This window comes from Mixophyes fleayi, chromosome 9, assembly GCF_038048845.1.
Source record: "Mixophyes fleayi isolate aMixFle1 chromosome 9, aMixFle1.hap1, whole genome shotgun sequence".
Classification (NCBI taxonomy): Eukaryota; Metazoa; Chordata; class Amphibia; order Anura; family Limnodynastidae; genus Mixophyes; species Mixophyes fleayi.
Window position 1 is genome coordinate 113,780,682 of NC_134410.1, and position 22,946 is coordinate 113,803,627.

Sequence of the window (22,946 nt, forward strand, 5' to 3'; positions counted from 1 at the left end):
ACACAATGACATTTAAGAGAAGAAAACAAAACCTAAAAGAATAGATGTTCACATCCAAATGAAACATGCTGAAATGAGCACTAAAAGGAAAGTATAAGTTGCCTTATATAAAAGAGCTTCTGATAAACTCCTGACACTTTTACATCATACTTGCCAACTCTCGGAAACAAGTTTCCGGGAGAGGGGGCGTGACTGGAGGGCAGGAGGGGGCGGGACGAGGCCAAACGTGTCATTTTGGTCCCGCCCCCCGCGAAAACGTAATTTACGTCGCGGGGGCGGGGCCAAAATGACGCGATTGGCCTCATCCCGCCCCCTCCCGCCCTCCAAAATGGCGTCAATCACCGAGAATCGCGGATTCTCTGTGAAATCCAGGATGCGGGAGAAATGCCAACGAGCCCGGGAGCCCGAACCGAATTTCGGGAGTCTCCCGGACATTCTGGGAGAGTTGGCAAGTATGTTTTACATATATACGTAAGAATGCTATTCGCCTGCTATAAGTCTTTTATGTAAGCCAACTTGGATTTTAGGTTTACTGTGCAATTTAACATAATAACTTGTAAAGGTGTAAACAGCAAAGTTACAATGTGGAACATCTCGACTACTTGGGAGTGTTAACATATCTCCCAACATATTTATTTTAGAATGTGTGGCCCTTATGGTTTAAGAAGAGCAGTTATGTATTACCATCTACAATGCTTTAAAACACTATGGGGCTTATTTACTAACACAATGTGCTGTAACCTATAGCAACCAATCAGATTCTGGCTGCCGTTTTATTAAAAACTATTTATTACTACTATTATAAACTAAAATCTCTGACACCAACAGAACAATAGTGGTCGTTGACTAAGTGTAAAAGTGCAGTTAGGCTGGGTACACACAGGATTTTCACGCGATTATAAGGCCAATCACACGATAAACGACAGTTTAGCCGGATATCTTATTAGTGAGTACGCTCCAACGATCATTTTTTATCATTCCAAAGCTCATCGTATCATTTGATTTGATTTTTATAAACGGACTAAAAATCTTTACAAACAATGCAACAATGTCATTCCAATTGTGCAGTGTGCATGCACTCACGACCAGCAGAGTCCATAGATCTATATAGAATTTACAGACTCACGATCTTTTCAGCAGATGGTTATGACAGATGAAGAGCAAAGATCTTGAAGTTAAATCTTGTACAACATGAGTCGGCATGCTGATCGGGACTTTCAGTCGTTGGTAAAATCGTTAACGTTACCGCATCAGGAGAAATTTTCTGTAGTGTGTACCCAGCCTTACCCTAAATATGCAACTGGACATTTGTGTTCATCTAACTTGTTGTAGATCAATCAAAGTAGATGGTTGGTTGCTACATGCTGTTGCGCATTTGCACACTATTAGTATATATCCATTGATATCCACTATTGGTAAAATTCTGATGACATTTTTTTTAAACTCAGTGCTTACCCTTACCAGTAGTAAGAGCCATATACAAGTCGATAAATATGCAAATACGCAGTTATATTTTGCAGGATTGTTGGTACATTGTAGATAATGCATGGAAGTCACTTTAAACTTCTGCCTAATTCCACTTTAGGACCACCCACTACATAGGCACACCAAGGGTGAATTTCCTAGTGCCTGGAAACCCCCCTCTAAGCCTGGGGCACTGTATAATTGAGGTGGCTGGACCCTGCCCCCACTTCACACGGCTCTGCTTGAAAAGGGAGAGCTACGTGCACCTAACAGTAGTGCACACAGCATTGCCCATGTATATTATGGGGATAGGAAGAGTTGAAGAGCAGCCAAGCACTATCTAATGTTACAGCCACACCCCCATGCATGCTGGTCATGCCCACTGGCGGTGTGGTGTGGAAACCCTCCTCTACAAATCCTGCGTTTGCCCCTGCACTACATACATTTAAACAATTATGTTTTTATGCCAAAACACTGCTTCATTGATCCCCATTTATGTCTTACATTAATCATGAAACTGATGGAACATCAGCACTGGCTTTACTACGAGTCACTTTTGGTTGTTTGAATGTTTTTATTATATAGGTATCTGTTTGCATGAAGTTGTGCCTGGGTGGTACAAAAGAGGACAACTTCTCATTACCATCACCTACTGAAAAAGAGAAGAGTTTTGCATTTTGGAAAGGACCCTTAAACCCTAATTCCAACTTTATAATGGATTTTTTTGTTAATGTTTCCCCCTTGCTCCCACCTACCTTTATTCTGGGGTTCCGTCCCCAGGGATTCTCTTCTATGTAAATGTAAAAAAGAAAAAAGGTGTCTGCGCTTCCTGAGACACCGTGTATGGCGGCAGCCGGATTATGGGATGGGAGGAGGGGGGTTCCCACCCTCCTAGGTGAGACAGGATGCAAGAAATTCCCAAGGCGCCTGATAGTGGGGTCCTAAGTGGTTTAATAAAAATGACAAAGTGTAAAACCTCATATATCAGCATACCATTATTATTACCATTTATTTATATAGCGCCACTAATTCCGCAGCGCTGTACAGAGAACTCACTCACATCAGTCCCAGTCCCATTGGGGCTTACAGTCTAAATTCCTTAATATATACACACACACAGACTAGGGTCAATTTTTTGTTAGCAGCCAATTAACCTACCAGTATGTTTTTGGAGTGTAGGAGGAAACCGGAGCACCCGGAGGAAACTCACGCAGACACAGGGAGAACATACAAACTCCTCACAGTTAAGGCCATGGTCGGGAATTGAACTCCTTACCTCAGTGCTGTAAGGCAGAAGTGCTAAACACTGAGCCACCGTGCTGCCCAATAAACATATCACAACATGATAGACAGTAGGTGTCACGGGATGCTGGGTGTAAACAAAGTCGTGAGATAATTGCCTGTAACCGGTAAGTCCTGATGCAAAATACCTATATACACTCTCTAATAAGCAAAAAGACAAAATAATAAAGTCTATTTAGATACCATTCCTATGGCGAAAAGCTCCTTAAGCATGGTATAAATATGTCCACGTAGTGAGTCAATATAATAAAAAAATAAATCTTGTAAAGTCCGAGAAGTGTCCATACAGGTTGCTAACAAAAAAGCAGATACACTGTATCTAAGTAGGGCGATCATTCTCACCCGCAGTTTGTTTTTTTCCATCCGCCTCTGCTTTTTTGTTAGCAATCTGTACGGACATAGTTGTACCAATGTTAAGGAACTTTTCACCATAGGAATGGTATCTACACTCTATCAGAAATCATCATCAGCGCTGTACAGATAGACTTTATTATTTTGTCTTTTTGCTTATTAGAGTGTGTATAGGTTTTTTTTTATCAGGACTTGTTTATTGTATACCAGCTTACCGGTTACAGACAGATTTTGCAATTATCTCGGGACTTTGTTTACACCCAGCATCCCGTGACACCTACTGTCTACCATGTTGTGATATGTTTATTGGCAGATATGGTATGCTGATTAATGAGGTTTTACACTTTGTCCGTTTTATTAAACCATTTAGGAACCCACTATCAGGCGCCTTGGGAATTTCTTGCATTCATTCTCTTCTATGGGCTAGATTTACTAAGCTGCGGGTTTGAAAAAGTGGGGATGTTGCCTATAGCAACTAATCAGATTCTAGATGTCATTTTGTAGAAAGTACTAAATAGATGAAAGCTAGAATCTGATTGGTTGCTATAGGCAACATCCCCACTTTTTCAAACCCGCAGCCTAGTAAATCTAGCCCTATGTGTCTGATACATGAATAGGAAGGACGTTGAGCATTCCTCTGATCTCGTCGTGGTGCTGCTTCAGGCCGATAGCACAATACTATGGGCGCAGGGTCATAAAACATAATTTGCCTAAACGGACACAATGATGAGAGTAACATAGGTTGTGGCTTGCAGACTACTTGTCCATTAGGCCCTATGTCGTGGGGATCTGACAGAATTATGGACTCCAACAGCGAACAGCAGGAATCCTGGGGGATGAATGCTAATAATTCAGGTGAGGGGATGTAAGTGTGGTGGTGAAGTATCCTTTCAAAATCTCCTTTATAAAGGATGAAATAGCCTTTATTAACATTAAAGGAGAGCTCCTACTTGCCAACTCCCCCGGAATGTCTGGGAGACTCCCGCATTTCGCGTGTGGCAATCTCCCGGATCTGCCCATTTCACTGCCCACTAGGTGCAAAACGCTGTGATTCACCAGGAATAGCGGCATTTAGCCCCGCCCCCGCTGTAAAATGACGCGTTTTGTGTCATTACATCACGGGGGTGGGGCCAAAATAACGCGATTTTCAGAGCCCCGCCCCCCCTGCACGCCCACCTTACCCGGCAAGCTCCCGGATCATACTTGTCATAAGTTGGCAAGTATGGGATAATTCCATGTAAAAATATTAGTTTACCCCCCCTCCATCACAAGCAGAACTGTGGGTCCTATGTCCTCCTACCAGAGCTCTCATGTTCTTCTCTGCTTGTAGATAATGAGAATAAGTAACCTTTATTTTCTAAGGCATAGGGGTTGTCATGTTCTATTCCGCAATAAGAAATTATGTTTTCAATATATTTAATAACTCAAAAAAATACCAAAATCCACAAACAAATCAGGCTATGCCTTGGAGTGTACCAGTTAACTGATTTTTAAATAGACATGTAGAAGAAGTGGTATGTCTACTGTTATCTCTCAAACAGGTGTATGTACTAAATCCATACATTAGGGCTTGTTAAACAGAGGCCTTCCTCCTGACCCTCTGGTATAGTGGCCCTGACCTGTCACTCATATAGATAACACCTTATCAGGTATTCTGTGTAACCTCTTTACTGCTCCTGATCAACTAGAGCCTCTATTGTGTTACAGCACAGTAACATTGAACTAACTGACCTGTCACTGAACTGAACCAGTATCTGGAATGTTTCATAATATATTCCCTGCAGAGTTTCCTAGCAGGTGTACCAAATAAAAACAGCATGAAAGCATGATCGAGAGTGTACTGCAGAGCAATATCCCACGTTGCAATAACAAGAAGAAACAGAACAACACAAGCCACACATGACTACTGCTTTCATAAGGAAACAAACATCAAACTCTTGAAAAGGGAACGGACTAAGAGTAAAACACCCAACATGTTACTTGCAAACTCCACCTTTTCTGTATTTTAAATATAGCAAATATATTTTCCTAATAGTTGATACAGCCACCTAAATTCCTAGACTTTTCAAGTTACAGGTACCTGATTTCTGGGGATGCCTATTTGCACTGATATACTGAAACACCCGATCTTGCTGCATCATCCGTCTACCTCGGGAAACTCTGCTTCCCTAACACCAGAGATCATATGGTGGTAGATGAAGGCGCTCGAATACCACTCCATTATCTCACCATTGTTGGTTGTCTGGGACAACCAGCTACAAATGTCAAAATAACTTGAAAGGTATTGGAGTTAGATGGAGGGTATCTACTAGGAAATATGTTAGTTAGAATAGGGGAACATTATCCCTATCCATATACAGCAAACCCTTTTATCCCTCACGTAAATTTTATCTGCAATCCCCAGGAATGCCGCAGGATGGGACCCCAAAGTTAGTTAATGGGGGGATTTGACCAAAGGGATAGTCAGGCAGGCCATATCATAACCAGTTCAGTAGAGAAATATCAACTTACAACACTATGGGGCGGGTTCAAATTGTCGCAAAGCGCCACAGTGTGTCTCTGGAACAGGCCCTGGAGACACCGCCTCAATGTTTTACTCAAATCTAAGCTTATTTTCCCTCGGGCATCATAGGGAAAAAAGAGTGAAGATGTGTAACCGTATTAGCCAGTACCCAATTGTGCTTAGAATCACATGCCAGGTCAAAACAAATGGAGCAAGGTAACCAATCGCAAAACAAGAGAAGAAACAGGGTCTGAGAACAGGTTGGATCAGCAACATTCTACAATGGTCAGATGCTAGCAGGATCAGAGTACAGTATCAGAACCACATGAGCTCAACAAGTAATGCAATATAACAATAATATTTAAAAAGAACAGAATAAATAATTTATATAATAGCAGAATAACCGATGCAACATCTCCCGCCACCAAAAAAACTCCTTTATCATTAATTATGTAATTTAGCCATGGTTATTAAAATGGAGAAACAAGTGCCTGTGCATTTCTGTGTGATTGGGGGACACTATATTTATGACTGAAGGAAGTTTACTCTGCAGGTCACCTGGAACATTACAAACCATCCCCTATCCCACATCCTATATGATTATTATTATTTATTTGTATGGAGCCACCAATTCCATAGCGCCTAAAATAGTAGTACAGATATAATCAGGCGCATGCTGGAAAATCTCAGCCCGGGGGGCCGCACAGGTGGCCGCATCACATGACACGCGATGCGGCCACAGATAAAATTAAAGAAAAACGTACATCCATCGGGGGAGCGGCCCGAACAGGGGTCAGACTGAGCGGCCCGGGGTACCGATGCCCCCCTGCCCAGCCCGCCCCTGGATATAACATACTAGCATGCACATAAGTATCTACCTATCCCACACTCTAACATTTATGTTTAAGTAGATAGTCATTCACACCATAATAACTCACAAACAGTTATACAAATCAGACTTTAAGAAATACTTAAAGAGTTTACAAAAGTTGTGTCCCTGCAGTTATGCTTCACCCCTGCTTTCGATACAATTATAAAAAAGGAATATCTCCAGTACGGCACACAAATGGTTAAACTAGATTAAGCCTGTGGCACTCTAGCAGTGACTATTTTCCAGAACGCATCACAGAAGCACGTGTTTGAGTTAAAAATCCACTTACGTTACTGATTGATCCACACACAGTCACAAGGGCATGGTTGAAACATTTCAACCAGCACTCATGATATGTTGAAAAATGGTGTGTCATGAGTTGCAGCAGCAAAATGATTGATGATCGCACAAGCCTTCCCCCCACCCCAACCTCCTCTCCAGAGCCAACACCTGCATACGGTGACTATGAAAATGAATCCCTAGGGGGTGTTCAAGGTTAATTGGAATTAAATGAAGATTTTATTTTTAGAATTTATGAAGGTATTTGTCTCTGGCCCACTAAGTTGGCCGTCCCCGTTTCTACACATTAAGATGCAGTATATTCTGAACGGTTTATACATGCAATTGCTATATACCTGTATAGAGATATGATACTATGGCTGTTTGATGCTGGAACAACAACAACAAAGTACCAAAATCAAGACATATGCATAGCAAACACATTGGGCCTGATTCATCTTGGCACATAAGTCATTTACATAGAATATCTTGTGTGAAATAGTCTGTGCATGCTCAGACATGGTCGCAATCGTATGCAACTCATGTCTGAAGACAAAAGACACTACTGCCTACGACTTGAACGGCGGAACGCGGGAGCAAAGGGGCGGATGAATGTAGGCAATATACAGTACGGGTGTGCTAACGCAGATGCGGCCGATTAAAGTACTGAGTTTCTCTTGAGTACAAGATTTTTAGCCGTATCATTTGTACCAGCTCTACGACAGGTGTAAGTGCCGACTGATATTGAGGACTGTTATGGCATCGTCTTTGTATTAAAAACTACACACATGCGTGCCACTAGATAGCACAGAACATGTTATGCAAGTAAGGTAGACTATAAAAAAATGCACTGTATGTACAATTTGCATTATTAACATTCTGATCTATACATTTTATGTAAAAAAATAAAATTGTTTAAAAAAACAAACATTTTTATTAATGATTATAGTATTATGAGTTGTTAATTTATTCTATAGCATGTTTTTTTTCATGCATTCTTGATATTGTACATATACATGTGCGCATCCTGTAATTTGTTTTGCATGTTAACATACGACAAGTACTATTGAGGCACAGTGTACTTATACCAAGATTAAAATGAAAAGGTATATTGAGATCCACTAGGATTTGAATACAGGCACACGTAAGCTCAAAAACTGTGCTCATGCAGGTTGCGTTTGATGATGAATAACGCCATGGTACCACAACTGTGTAAGCTAACTTTACATTGACCACTTTTCGCTGATTTTGATTGGATGAATGGTCAGTGAACATAAAAGCAGGAAAACACAGTTAAAAAAATAGAAGAATTTACCAGGCCAAGATTTTTTTGCTATCCCCTTCCCTATAAATGTCTCAAATCTCCACCACATCCTATCTGTGAATACATTCCAACAATTCTTAGAAATGCTGGCAGGAAAACAAAGAAAATAATGTGGTAAGCTAATGAAACAAGTGACAGCCCACTGTCCTAATCCTGGCCCTTGAGTTACAATGCTTCTATTGGGGGTGGCTCAGGCCTGAGATGTCCAATGCCAGTATACAATTTGATTATCTATCATTGGCTTAATTTACTAATATATACAATCACCCTCTTTCATACTTGTGTTTTTTACATATCAGGACGTAATTTGCACTCATCTAGGGCCTGATTCATTAAGGAACTTAACTTGAGAAACTTCTTATTTCAGTCTCCTGGACAAAACCATGTTACAATGCAAGGGGTGTTTTGCACATAAGTTAAATACTGACTGTTTTTTCATGTAGCATACAAATACTTGATAGCTTATTTGTACACTGAAATTTAAAATTGATATTTGTGTGCTACATGAAAAGACAGTCAGTATTTAACTTATGTGCAAAACAGAATACTAATTTGCACCCCTTGCATTGTAACATGGTTTTGTCCAGGGACTGAAATAAGAAGTTTCTCAAGTTAAGATCCTTAATGAATCAGGCCCCTAGTCTTCATCAAGTGCTAAAATTTGATGAATCTAATCTCATGTGACAAATCCGTAACAGATAACCTTTGGCATTTCGGTCTGAAGCATTTGTGCTAACACTATGCCAAGGAGACAAGACATCTGAAACATCTCAGAGAAGCAATTGCTGATCCTCATCAGTCAAGTGAGGGTTATAAGGCTGTCTCCAAACAATCACTCCACAGTGAGAAAGTTTATTTACAAGTGGAAGTAATCGAAGACAGTTGGTAATCTGCCCAGGAGTGGGAGTCCAAGCAAATTCACCAAAAGATCAGACAATATGGTGCTCCAAGAAATCTCGCAGAATCCAAAAGCTACATCCAGGGATCGAAAGGCCTCTGTCAACAGGGTAAATGTGAAAGTTCATAAGTCTACCATAATAAAAAGACTGAACAAGTATGGCTTTCGTTGAAAGGTAGTCAGGAGAGGCCACTTCTCTCCAAAAAAAACATTTGCAAAGTAGAATTTGAATGAAATACAAGACTTCAGGAACTATGTCCGTGGACAGACGAGACTAAAGTAGAGTTGTTTGGTCCTAATGCCCAGCCCAAATGTGCTGCAGGAAATGTTTAATTTTATCCAGTATTGGTGCAGTGTGCATGAGTATATGCATTTAAAATATATTTTTAAAAACATAAAAAATGTTTTAAATCTTTAACAATGTTATTTTTTTTCCCCCAAAAGTACCTCCCCTGGTGGTACAGTGGATATCGAATCCTGCATTATACCGCTGCTCTGGTTCCTGTTTGCAAAAAAACAGAGCAATGGCAGAGGGTTTCTCATCTCTAGTGGTCCAGTTGATGGGCTACATTACTGGGCCGACCCAGGCAGGTAACCACAGAGCAGAAGCACCTACTTTATTCAAATGAATCCATCAGACACATTGCCTTCTGGAAGTCCCAGGAGGTAAAGCACCACAATGATGCTCTAAGGGCTTCAGCAGTGGCACGAGGAAGATTGCTCTCCAGGATCTGGTTGCCAGATCTCTGGAGCTGATTGTGGCTTGGAGGTGGTGCTAGAGCTGGAGATAGGAGTCTGGAAGTTATAGTGGACGGACGATCTAAAGAAATCTTTCTGCCTAGACTTAGTGGAGCCAGGCTGGAATAGAGGATGAAACCCCCTTGCATTGAGAATGTATATATAAGGGGGAGAACACACCTTGAAGCTGTTGTAATGATAAAACGAAAGCATGGTCCAGACTGATTCATGTGAGAGGTAAGGGAATCAACCTGCACTGGTCAACAGGACAGTAAGATGGATTAGATCCTTTTCTGCCCCATACCCAGCAATTAGCAGTCAGGAAAATCCAGCCACTACAACTAGCAAAGAGATTCTGCAGCAGTTTTACACACAATACAGAAGCCAGTAAAGGAGCCTGTTGATGGCAGCTACGACTCTTCTACACCATATTGGTAAGCGGTTGGCAATTACAGTCAATGAGCCTCTTGTTTGGCTAAGTGGCACCCGTAGGTATGGTCAATAACAGCAGGTTACGGATGGTAAATGATGGCAACCCCCTGACAGGGTGGTAAAGTAAGCCCATCCTGCCACAGCCATGTTTATAGAAAACTGAACACAGGGTATCGAACCTCATACCAACTCGGTGATAGAAGGGTGGTTTACAGGGTTAGGACTTGGACATCTCCCAGTCATGAAAATGTAAGGCCATCTATCCAATAATTGAGGTTTGGCTGAATTTGGAACATGCATCAGGACAATGATTCTAGAAGATCAGCAATTCTACAAGTAAATAACTAAAAAATAAAATATGCAATATTTTGGAATAGCCAAGTCAAACCCCAGACCCCAAGTCCATTGAGATGCTGTGGCAGGACCTTATGTGTGCTGTGCATAAACGAATGCCCTCAAACATCAATGAACGGAAGCAGTGTGTCAGTCGCTGTCTCCTCGGGACGGCCGCTTGCGTCTCTGCCCAGCGCGTCTGGTTGCCAGGCAAACAGATGCGGAAGTTCCGGCTGCCCAGCGCGGCCTTCTGCGCATGCGTGTCCCGTTGCTAGGCAACGGGACGCTACTCAATAGTCTCGGCAGCAGCTGAGAACAGCGCTGCTGCCCACTACCCTCCTATTGGTTCCCCAAACTTTAAAAGGCACTTCCTGTGCCAGAGTATCAGGTCTAACCTGCCTCCAGCGTTTTCCTCTGTTCCAGTTTCTAAGCCTTGTTCCTGACCTCTCTTGTTTGCCTGTGACCCTTCTGACCCGGACCGTTTGACCACCCCTCTTGGATTTCCCTGTTGTACCTCGCCTCCAGAACGTTACCGGCCCGGCCTGTCTCACCATCCCTCCGGATACTCCTTGTGTACCTTAATCTACCTGAACGTTACCAACCCGGCTTGTCTACTATTCTTTTCCTGTATCTCACTATTAGACTCCTGGAAGGACCGCAACCTGCATGCCTCTGCAGCGGAGTCCATACCTACTTGCGGGGGTCCCTGGTGAATACCAGGGGCATGTTAGATTCCGCACCTTCTGCTGAGTAGTGCCAACAATAGCAGATACGTTTGTATTAGTCGTGACACAGTGTAGTAAGAAGGTGCGGGCCAAAATTCCTCAAATACAATATAAGAGAATGATAGAGTCATAGTCAAGGGAAAACAATTACTTGAAATTATTGGGCTAAAGGTTAATCTATAAGCTACTAAATCATAGGGTTTACTCCCTTTGTCACTCATGGCTTTTCATGTTGGCTTATTTTTTGTGGAATATATAACAAGAATGTAAAATATGTTATTTATCACATGAAATTAGATGGATCCAATTTAAGAAAATTATTATTTATCAACCCTAACATGTAAAACCGCAGATTTTAAGGAGTGTCTATTTTATTTTTCACACAACTGTATACATACATGCATATAATATTTATATATATATATATATATATATATATATATATATATATTGCGACAAAGGAAATAGTTTGCCACAGGCTTCGAAGAGAGGAATTAGGTGTTCAACTAACCAGCTGCAGACATTACATAATTGTACAGCAGTCCACCTATTTCAAAAATACACAGGTGGAGAACATACTTGTGACAAAATAATAGTATAGAGTGTGATTTAACTTAGACATTTTGAAGTGGTTTACAGGCATCTTTTTCCACAGCTAATAGCAGCTGACAGGGTGTGACTGCAGAGAGAGTAATCAAGCAGAGCACCTGCAGAGAACTCCTTTTTAAAGGCCAGGTGGGAGTGTCACCTGTCCATCAAGCTAGAGCTGTGGGAGGAGTGTAAAGTATTTAGGCCTGAGTTGTTCATTATTCAGTGTGACCGATGTCGAACAAGCTGGCTGGTGTCTAGGGAGTTGGTCTCTGTTATGCAGCACGTTTTCCTCTCTTCCCCAGACAGAATTCTGCAATGAATATGTCCCTCTAACCATTCGATATGATGTGTTATCCTGTTCCAAGCCCTTCAGGCTTTCATTTCTCAGGGGCTGGTGTATCCAATGAACAAGGGAACATTTGAAGGGGTACCACTCTAAAGTAGCCTGGATACACTTTGGGAGACACCTCAGCAAACTAGTCGTGCTCAAATCTCCAGAGGCTCACTGTGCAACGGTGTAAATGTGACATTAAAGTCATTTAGTACCAACCTTTTCAATAAAATAAAAAATATTTTACTCCCTTCTCTACTGGAACACAAACCTGAAGTGTTACCTGGGGCAAGTCCACTTGGACAACGTCACAGCCGCACCTCATGTCAATCACCAGACATAACAAAGGCCATCATCATTCTAACTTGAGGGGTTTGTCAATTTTAATTTTTAACAGATAGGGGCATATTCAATTAGGATTCACTGCCGCGATTACGCACGGATGCGTGTGTAAAGTGTCAATACGGTACCGCAGGGGTGCGCACAGAAATCTGCGGCCACGAGTCCTAATTGAATATGCCCCATAGATTTAAGTGAACGGTCACGTCACCTATGTCCAGATGGGAGAACCTCATGGCATATCAACACAGCTTCATAGTCCCATGGTTCTTGGTGGTGTTTCTCACTAGCTCCCTGTTTCCAGTACTGTCTGTATAGGCATATGGCCGTGCTCCCTGATTATTTTGTGGGCATCATGCCAGATGCAACCCTTTGACATAAGCAGGCACACAATTTCAAAGGACAACTCAGTGGACACTGTTGTTTCCTGAAAATAGCTATTTGTGATTTAGCATACACTTCTGCTATAGCCCCCTTCCCCACACCTATTACTTCTTAGAAAATCAAAGAAGAAACAACGCTATTTCTTTGATAGATATATAGTAAAAAAAAAAAAAAATAGCAACTGCAGGAGCTTCACTGTAAAGTTCATCCCCTCCTTGCAAGGGAAGTGAAGACCAATCGACCATTAGATTCAGCACCTTGGGTGAACAGAAATAATCACTAACAGCACAGAGGGTCCACAGCTTCAGATACAGGCTGTGTCAATTTGCTTAGGCCATGCACCCCACTGACATTACTGCACCTGCTCCAGCTATTCGAGATCTCTCTGTGTGAGTGGAAAAGCAAAAGGCAAAGCAATCATTTTTCTTCTATCTGTAGAAACTCTTGCCTGAACCTCACCATTTTTGGAAAGGAACAAAGAACAATATGAAGATGATTTAGATAGCTGGTCGAAAGTGAACTCGTTATCCAGCCTCCTATTTTGATTTCTTTCATCGTGAGCAGTATTCATGATCAACTGTTTCTGAGGAGGTTGATATATTGGAAGCTGATCTGTCAGAAACTGATAAGTTGCAGAAAGACACGGAGGGGCTGATTCAGAGTGGGACGTATGTCTATCTGCGTAGCGTATCCAGTGCGGAATCGCTCTGATCCTGCCCAGAAACTGGGCCCACACATATGCTCCTGTGCAGACGTTAAAGCGCATTTCTGCCACTTACGATCGAGTACGCTAAAGACGTCTTTGCGCAAATGTGGCTCATGCAGACACGCATAGGCCTGCTCTAGAGCAGGTGCAAGTACGCACCGATGATGAGGATGACTTATGGTAAGCCAGGAGCATATGTAGCTGATGCAGGTATGCTCTTTGTTTTAAGAGTAAGTTACTTCCATTTTGCGCCCAACTCTGAACCAGGCCCAGTTTCCAGAATCCAGTCTATCTCAGCTCCCTGAGCGCCTCAATTTCAGTACTGACTGTTTACTATATGGTATGTTCTTGACCCCCAAATCATTTAAAACTTTGTACTAATCTGTCTAAATAATGTGACCACCCTGTCCTGTTTTCTTTACCTGTAGGTAGCCCATACTGCACTCAGTTTGACCATTGACACTGACTTGTCAATTGTTGTTGTTGTTTTTAACTGATTATTGTGAGGTTCTGTCAGCCACGCCCTCCTCCACTCCAGAGACTTTGGCGGTCCTTTTATTTCCACAATCCGAGCCTGTTACTGCCATTTGTCCTAAACATGACATTTATTTTTTTATTCAGAAATAAATGATTTCTTAGTTTGTTTCTAAGTTTCTCATTGACTCTTGCCCCTGACACCAGTGGTCCACAAGCTGTTGCCTCTGACACCAGTGGTCCCGTTGACCAAAAACTGTTCTACAGTAGAGGTTTTAAGTGTCATTTCCTCACCATCCTGCTCCTGTCTTGACAAGTAATACTTTATTGTGTGTGTCCTATTTTAACTCTGTTAGTAACCTCTGCCTACTTGATTACCCATTTTGGTTTGACCTAAAGTTATATCCTGCTGCTTGGTCCCTTGACCCTGGCATGTCTGACTATTCTCAGGACTATTCTCTGGTTGTGACTCCATTCATTTCCTACCAAGCCTGTCTGTTGTTACTATGTTCTCCTCTGAAGCCAGAGTTGTTGATCAGCAATCCCCTGCTGAACTTTACAGATAGGTATTATTTGACTTTAGCCTAAAGTATCAATTAGGATCCAAAAATGTTCCAGTGGATTCTATTAATCCATTGGAATAAGAGGGCTCATTAGAATCCTTGCCTGCTATAGATCCTGGTGACAACTTTGATGTTATCCGGACTAGAATTGGATACTTATCTATAATCAGTGTTATATAACTAGATAAATTATATTCTATTCCTGATTATTATAGGGTGGCTTTCCATACGTTTGCAAATGTGTGCAATTGAGATTTCTGCATTTTTATGTACAAGTAGAAATAGCAGCTCCTTTGCTGGTTATAGCAGTGTGCTGGGGGATATAAATATATGACTTTACACTTTGCATAGGCATGTGATCCTCTTGTTTAAGTGTTTTTTTTACCTTTGTGGGAAAAAGTGGCTTTTAACTATCCAATCCTTTAAGTTTGCTGCTTTCCTTCACCTTAAAGAGACTCTAGACTTTGTAGGATATTATCCATTTCTTTCCCACTTGTCACAAAAGTCTCCAATAAATCTAATCTTATAAATTGTTCCCATTTTTGGTTTGGGATATAACAGTTGATTCCTGTCCATCAGTTTCACACTCTTTAGTGCTCTTTTGGTTGAGCGTTTGCTGTACCTTCGTTCTACTAATCTTTCGCTAAGCTCCTGTGATCTGTAATTGAAATTGTAGGGATCGGAACAGTTTCTTCCTTAGGAATTCTCCTTTTGGTATATTTTTAATTATTGTGGGAAATGATAACCGTCATTGTGTACAACACTGTTCTCTGTAGAGATCTCTCTCTATTGTCCCATCGTCCCTTTTGTGGATGTTGAGATCCAGGAAACTTATCTTATTTCTATGCATCTCATAGGTCAATTTGAGATTGATGTCATTGGTATTTAAAATGTTAATAAATTATTCGAAGACGTTTTCATCATGCTTGCAGAAGATGAGTATATCGTCAATATATCTTGCCCATATAACTAGGCAATCTAAATAGAAATTAGCATACCTGGGAGCACAAGCTGCTCCCATAGCTGTTCCTTGCAGCTAAGATAGAATTTGTTCTCAACCGTAATTACTTTGTGATCGAGGACAAAGTCCAAAAGTTTAATCAAAAAATTATTAAAGTTTACACTGGGTTCTGCTCTAAGAAAGAATTTCACTGGTATACAGTGATTCTACATCTATTGTAATCAGTTACACATCAGATTCCAAAGTAATCCCATTAATCATTTTGAAAATGTCAGATGTATTTTTCGTATATGAGGGTAATGACATTACATATTTTCTCAGATGTGTGTCAATAAAGATACAAACTTCAGTGAGACTCCTAATACCCAAAAGTATTGGTCTACCAAGAGGTGTCATCTCATCTTTGTGTAGGAAATTTGGGGTTTTCAACTTGCAAGAAATCATATTCCGTTTCCACTATTATGCCTTCATGATATGTTCCACTTATGATGTTATGATAGGGCTCTTTGTAATTTCCAGTCGGATTTAAAAAGTGTATTTTATAACAGTCTTTGTCTTTAAGTTGTCTATAGATTTCCTTTTTATACATAGCTATTGTCCAGATAACTATATTTCCTCCTTTATCGAAGGGTTTAATGAGAACATCTTCCCAGGCTTCCATCTCGTTTAGTGCCTTTCTTTGTTCCCTATTTATAGCTGACGGGTATAACATACCCATCGGGAATTGTCTTTTAAGCAGTCAGGGGTATTTTTACTAAACTGCAGGTTTGAAAAAAAATGGAGATGTTGCCTATAGCAACCAATCAGATTCTAGTTATTTATTTAGTACATTCTACAAAATGACAGCTAGAATCTGACTGGTTGCTATAGGCAACATCTCAACTTTTTCAAACCCGCAGTTTAGTAAGTATACTCCCAGATCTTTGTCAGCATACTGATGAAAACTTTAATCTGTGGACTCACATTATTACTAGGAAAGAAAATGGACTTCTTTTTACATATTTGTCTTAAAGAACAAGTTGTGAAGGTTTCCGCTTTTTGTTCCTTCAGAGGTTCATTCCTTATATCCAGTGTATATATGTTTGTCATCATGCGAGGAGACATATGACAATTAGTGTCATCATCTTGGGATATTCTTTGCCTCATTTCTTTAGGTTGTCTATATATTTTCGCCAGAGTCAACTTTCTTGTGAAGAGGAGCAAGTCTTTTTCCCACCTGAATCAATTAAATTTAGACACCGGTGAGAAAGACAAACCTTTCCTAAGTAAGTTCACATGTGTCGTGGTCAAAATTCTCTCAGCTAGATTTATGATTCTCATTTTTGTGTGATAGTTTAGTTCCATTTGTGTGTCTATCTGTTGGTTCCTTGTTGTTCTTCCATCCCCATCGTCTCCTGTGTCGAAGGTCTCTTCCTCCCCCATCGGGTTGGTCTATACTTCTCCTTGTTTCTCTCAGGGGGCGTGGTGAAATATCTAAAAAAATGTTGCTGTATTGCTCCTTATTTTTATCTTGTGAACTACTGCCTTCTAATTTGTTCCCCGAGGAGTCCAAATCCGAGGAATCTACATTGAATGACGCTCCTCTTCTTTCCCCACTGCTTGTCTTGACATCTCTTAGATTTCATCCGAAAATCTGACCTAGTGCGTATCTTTATTATCCCTAGTGAACTTGCCTAGTTTACGTTCTGTGATTGTTTTCACAAACTGCTCTTGATCTTTATAATATCTATCATAGATTTTTTGAAAAGTTTCCAATAATTCGAAACCTTTCAGCTTGAGCCTTAGAGCATTGATTGAAAAGTAATTTATCATACTTTACTAAGAATTCCATTAAACTCTTGGAACATTTCAGTAATGCATCTTACCATTTGGTTTTTAATTCTGAGGTGGCTAGTTCACATGAAAAATATACTCTAGGGGCTAGATTTACTAAGCTGCGGGTTTGAAAAACTGGGGATGTTGCCTATAGCAACCAATCAGATTCTAGTTATCATTTATTTAGTACCTTCTACAAAATGACAGCTAGAATGTGATTGGTTGCTATAGGCAACATCCCCACTTTTTCAAACCCGCAGCTTAGTAAAATCTAGACCTAGGTCTTATTCGTCACGGTGTCAAAATTGTTTTTTTTATCCTTTTTGGTTGATGTTAGTTTCCACCAAGTTTTGCTTTGTTTTTGTAACAGAGTTTTTAGTTTATTTAGGTCCTCTGACCAGCCTCTTTTTTTATTGTCATATACCTCTAATTCTTCTGGAAAATGACAAACTCACATTCCATTTTTCACACCTGCTAGTTAAATCAGGCTAAGTGGGAAATTCAATTGGCCACGTTACTGTAAAAAGTAATGTGGCCTGCGCACTAATACCGTTATTATGGTAGTTTTAACGCCGACTTTTTGCTCACAACTCCCTGAGCTGCGAGCAGAAAACCGGGTTAATATTACCTTAATAATGGTAATAGGTTTTACGAGCCAGTACTTTGCGGGGAATTCAATTCCCCCCTAAAAGTTTAGTAATTAATCACTTTTCATGTAGCTCAATCTCACTTTATTAGTAATGTTTTTACATTCTTAGGGGGGGTATTCAATTGTTAGCGTTAACGCTCTCAAACGAGCGCTCAAAAAATCTTAGCGTTAATACGGTAATTACTCGCGGAATTTCAGCTCGCTGCTCCCTGGGCGGCGAGCTGAAATTCCGCGAGTAAACTACCGTATTAACGCTTTTCGCGCGCAATATTACCGTATAAACGGTAATATTTTTTGAGTGCTCGTTTTTTTCCGTTAACGCTAACAACTGAATACCCCCCTTAATAATACTTTGACTTATAATATGTTACACATTTTTACACCATTTGTAGGAATCCTATGGTTATATTATGCACATGGTATATCTTTCATAAGTCATATTATCAAATGTATTAATACAAATTATTATTAATCATAACATTCCTATTCAAGGTACCTAATAATAATACAAGAAGACTATCCTAGAAATCAACAACCAGTGAGATATATCCCCATAAGAACCTTATCATTATATTTTTTAAGCAAATAAACACAAGTGCAATAAATGAAAATTTGTTAATAATTGAATAGTGATAAAACGTATCACTCTAAAACTCTATATCATCAAAAGAATTTATTTTTTCAAGAACCTAATACTGAGTACCTTATAACATAATATAAGAATAGGTATGGGACAGGTTGCCGGACATGTCAATCACTTACTGAAGACCTTTTATTGGCCAACACACCTTTAAACAGATAGAGACCGTAAGCAAGGTTTACCTGTGAGCTAGCACAATAGGTGAAACGTACGCCGGGAACAGACGTCATTACCCATTAAGACAGAGACCAGTATGGCAGCGAAGCACAGTCGCTGCTAAAAACGCTGAAATAAGCTGATAAATATAATCATGTAGCAAACTATATCAAGTGTGTCTATATCCTAATTATTATCCTCCAGAAATCATGATCAGTAATATATATGATAGGAGTGCTTTACAGACATATGATTTACACTAGAAGAAGGGCATCATAAAAACATGTGCACCATGAGATATCAGACATGTAGAATAATGTTACCTTAGAATATAATGTGGCATCTAAATATACATACAGAATGCATCATGAGTCTGTTTACATGCCGACTATTAAGGGTAATTTAGATATATGATTGAGCGGACTGAATCGTCCAATCTTGTGATCACAAAATGTTCAATGATACTGACAATCTGTAGCATGGATATTTAGATCACTCTGATGATTTCAGAAACATATTAACACTCTTTACGCTGGAAATTAATAATTAGTAATTGTCTGCACTCTTAGTAACAAAGTTCATGTTTATTCACTGATCGCTAGTATCCACAGTGAATGTAATAGTTTATGAAGCGGATGCGTGGAACCCACGATAAGCCTTACTACATATTCTCAATGACTGAAAAACACAGGAGAATAAATAAAATAATAAACGCACAAGATCGTTAGATCTGCATCTGTGTATAGTTGTGCATAAGCTTCAAATGGAATACCTGTAATCAGGGGCAACGAGAGGGGGTGGGGGGGTCGGGTACAAAGTCTGCCTACAGTGGAGGCCTGGGATGGAGGGAGTTGATAGCTTCTCCCTGGTGTGTCTGGGGGGGGGGGGGGGGGGGTCATGATGTGTCTCTGCGGATGTCATGAAGTGCCTGAGGCTGGGGTATCATAATGTGTCTAGGAATGGGGTGGCGTGATGTGCCTGGGGGGGTGGCGTGATGTGCTTGGGGGGGTGGCGTGATGTGCCTAGGGGGGTGGCGTGATGTGCTTGGGGAGGTGGCGTGATGTGCCTAGGGGGGTGGCGTGATGTGCTTGGGGAGGTGGCGTGATGTGCCTGGAGGGGTGGCATGATGTGGGTGGGGGTGGAGTATTGTGGCTGGGAAGGGGTGATAAATGTAATGTTTTATTATAATGTATGTATTATATAATGTGTGATCTGTGTTATGTACTATATTCACTTATTGCTCAGTTTTAGATATTTCATGTACCTATACATTTTCCAAACAGGTCCTAACATTCCAGGATCCATACAAGAATCCAGTACCAGGTTGTGAAAGCTGCAATAACAGGTAGGGGAGAGCAACACCATTTTAATACATGTCATGTCTAGAGTGGCGCAGACAAGCCCCATGTTGACCACGCCCCAACACTATTGGGTCACTCCCCCTTCAGCGTCACTGCTGCTGCGCATCGGCACACAACCCTTACCTACAAAGTTGTTGTACCAGGGCCCCAAATTCCTCTTGGCGGCCCTGTCAGTAATAGATATGTGATGCACTATACATAGTTCATGAAAGGACTATATATAAGAGTGAAACTAATACTGAATCATACTTTTACTGAAACCATTTCCTTCTTTGAAATAGCTGCTATCTGATTAACATTGAGAAGTAGCCACAAATTCTGTTACTTAGTTTATATAAATCTCCTATCTTGGAGACTTACAATTGGTTACTCACCAGTTACTTAGTGAATTATTTTAGAAACTAACTCATTAGGGGATACAAGTATATATATATATATATATATATATATATATATATATATATATATATATATATATATATATATATATATATATATATACACACATACCAGTAAATATTTGGGAATATACCACGATTATTTAGGAGATCAAAACGAATTTAAACTTACATTTAAGTAATAGAACACTTTAGCCTGTCTCAACGGGTATCTATCTTTATGTTTTAGTTTTTAACCTCTAATACTCACCATTTTTGCTTTATTTCACTTTACTATAGTTTTTAAAGTTACACTGAAAATATATGTAAAGCATATAACAGAGTTAGGTTTTTTTCCTCTCTTTTAGTTTAAGAAGAGAATATCTAATTAATGAACATAATAAAGATCAATTAAATATTTTTTTTCATTTAATCTCTCTCTAAATTCTAGTGGATCGGAGTGCCCTGCTCTTCAAACATTCCGATCTTTAAGTTGTGCTATAGATCCTCCTTGCATTCTGGTGAGGTTATTTGTCGACACATCTAAAATTCTTCCTGATAAAACCTTTATAAATATCTGGAGAACACCTCAAACAAGTTAACAGATCTTCCTGGTGTTTTATGCAGTTAATCACCAGAACATGGGTGACACTCTCCCCCAATCTTCTGTGTAGCCTCACACTGGGTTAATGTTTGCTGGTGTCAGCAAGGGCTGGGTTTACAAGGACAGGTCTGTGCGCATGCCAGTACCCGAGCAACAGGTATTTCAGCCATTGTTGATCTCTGGCCTATGTCCAACCATGTTTGGGCCTTGGTCATAGATCATTCTGGCGTCAGCAGCTGCCACAAATTCCATTACTTCGCTGTGTGGGGGCCTGATGAAGACTAGCTCCCATTCTACTCCATGCCTCAATTACTGCTTGCAGCACAGAGGATTCATGACTTCATCCAGTTTGTGACATAGGGGGCCAAAGCAGTGGGTATGGATGCCTGGCATTACCAACTGGTATTCATTCCCCCACTCGCCAGTAGGTAATGTTGACTATTCCAATAGACCCAGATATGTCCATTACTCTGACGTTGTCATCGCCCTCTCTCTACATGATCTGATAGTTCAAGGGCCGGTGTTTCAGCGAAGTCTACTGTTCATGGCCTTAATGGCATGGCTCTCAAGGCTGTAGTCCTTGTGGCATTGTGATCCAAACCATGATTAGAGCCAGCAAATTGTTGTCTTCTCTATACCTTTTGGAATTTTTAAAGTGAAGGTTAAGCCTTAGTTCCTTAATGGTTTAGTGTCCTCTCGTTTCCTTTCATCCCATTTCTTCAACACATGGCTTATACCTGTTGATCTCTAGTGCAATCTTGTGCTTTGAACTTGGTCTTCAGAATATTGCAGCATGACCTCTTCAAACCCATCTAAAAAATCTCTCTTGAGATGCTGATATGGAATGTGGTCTTCCTTGTCCCTAAAATCATTGGGAGGATATCTTAGCTTGAGGCTTTTTCCTGCAAGACACCATTTCTCACTAAGGCAATGTGGTACTGCAATAGATCCCCGACTTTCCACCTTAAACAGGACATAGTCCTTCAATTGTATGCTTAAGAGGTGGTGTTACACTCACTGGATGGGCTGCATACCCTACAAACTTACATGTTAGTAACAGCCTTATTCAGGCAATCTGACTCTCATTTTGTAGGGCAGTTACAAAAGGACAATTTATCGCTGGCAACATTATCTTCTGCCAAGAAGAAGAATACCACTTCACGGTCTTGGTTCACTTCACTAAAGCCGTCAGTACATAGCAGGCTTTTCGTAATCGTGCTTCTTCCAAACAGTTGTGCAAGGCAGCGTCATCATAAAGAGGTTACCAGTATTTTAAACTCCTACTGGCATTCTAAACCATATGGGCATGTTAGTGATAGGGACATATTGGCTATATACTGGTTATATGGATGTAGTTATGCAACATGGGGAATATTGGTTATATAGTTCATCATTACCATCAACATTTATTTATATAGCGCCAGCAAATTCCGTAGCGCTTTACAATTGGGAGAAAGTGAGTGCATACGAAGGCTTACAAGCTATGTGCTGCTATATGTGGGTATGTGAGATTATATGAAAGCATTTGAAGGGACAGCTGCATCTGATAAATGTGATATTTCTTTTGCAACACCAGACACATTAAATATTTTCATTTTCGCTGTAAATTATTTTACCTTGGCACGTAGGATATGTATTCACTTCTATACAGCAATAAGTATATATTTTTCCACAAAGCCATACATGTTGTGTTAATCATTATCATCATCGCCATTTATTTATATTTGTCAATGCGGCACTGATCTCTTGCACATATAGATTATAGAAAAATAAAA

The 22,946-nt window shown here is 40.4% G+C and overlaps 1 protein-coding gene across 2 annotated transcripts in view; it reads right to left on the minus strand.

Annotated features, from left to right (window-relative positions):
* FOXP3 (forkhead box P3) overlaps nucleotides 1-22,946 on the minus strand; it is a 163,447-nt gene that overhangs the window by 123,209 nt on the left and 17,292 nt on the right. The gene's annotated exons all lie outside the window — the stretch shown is intronic.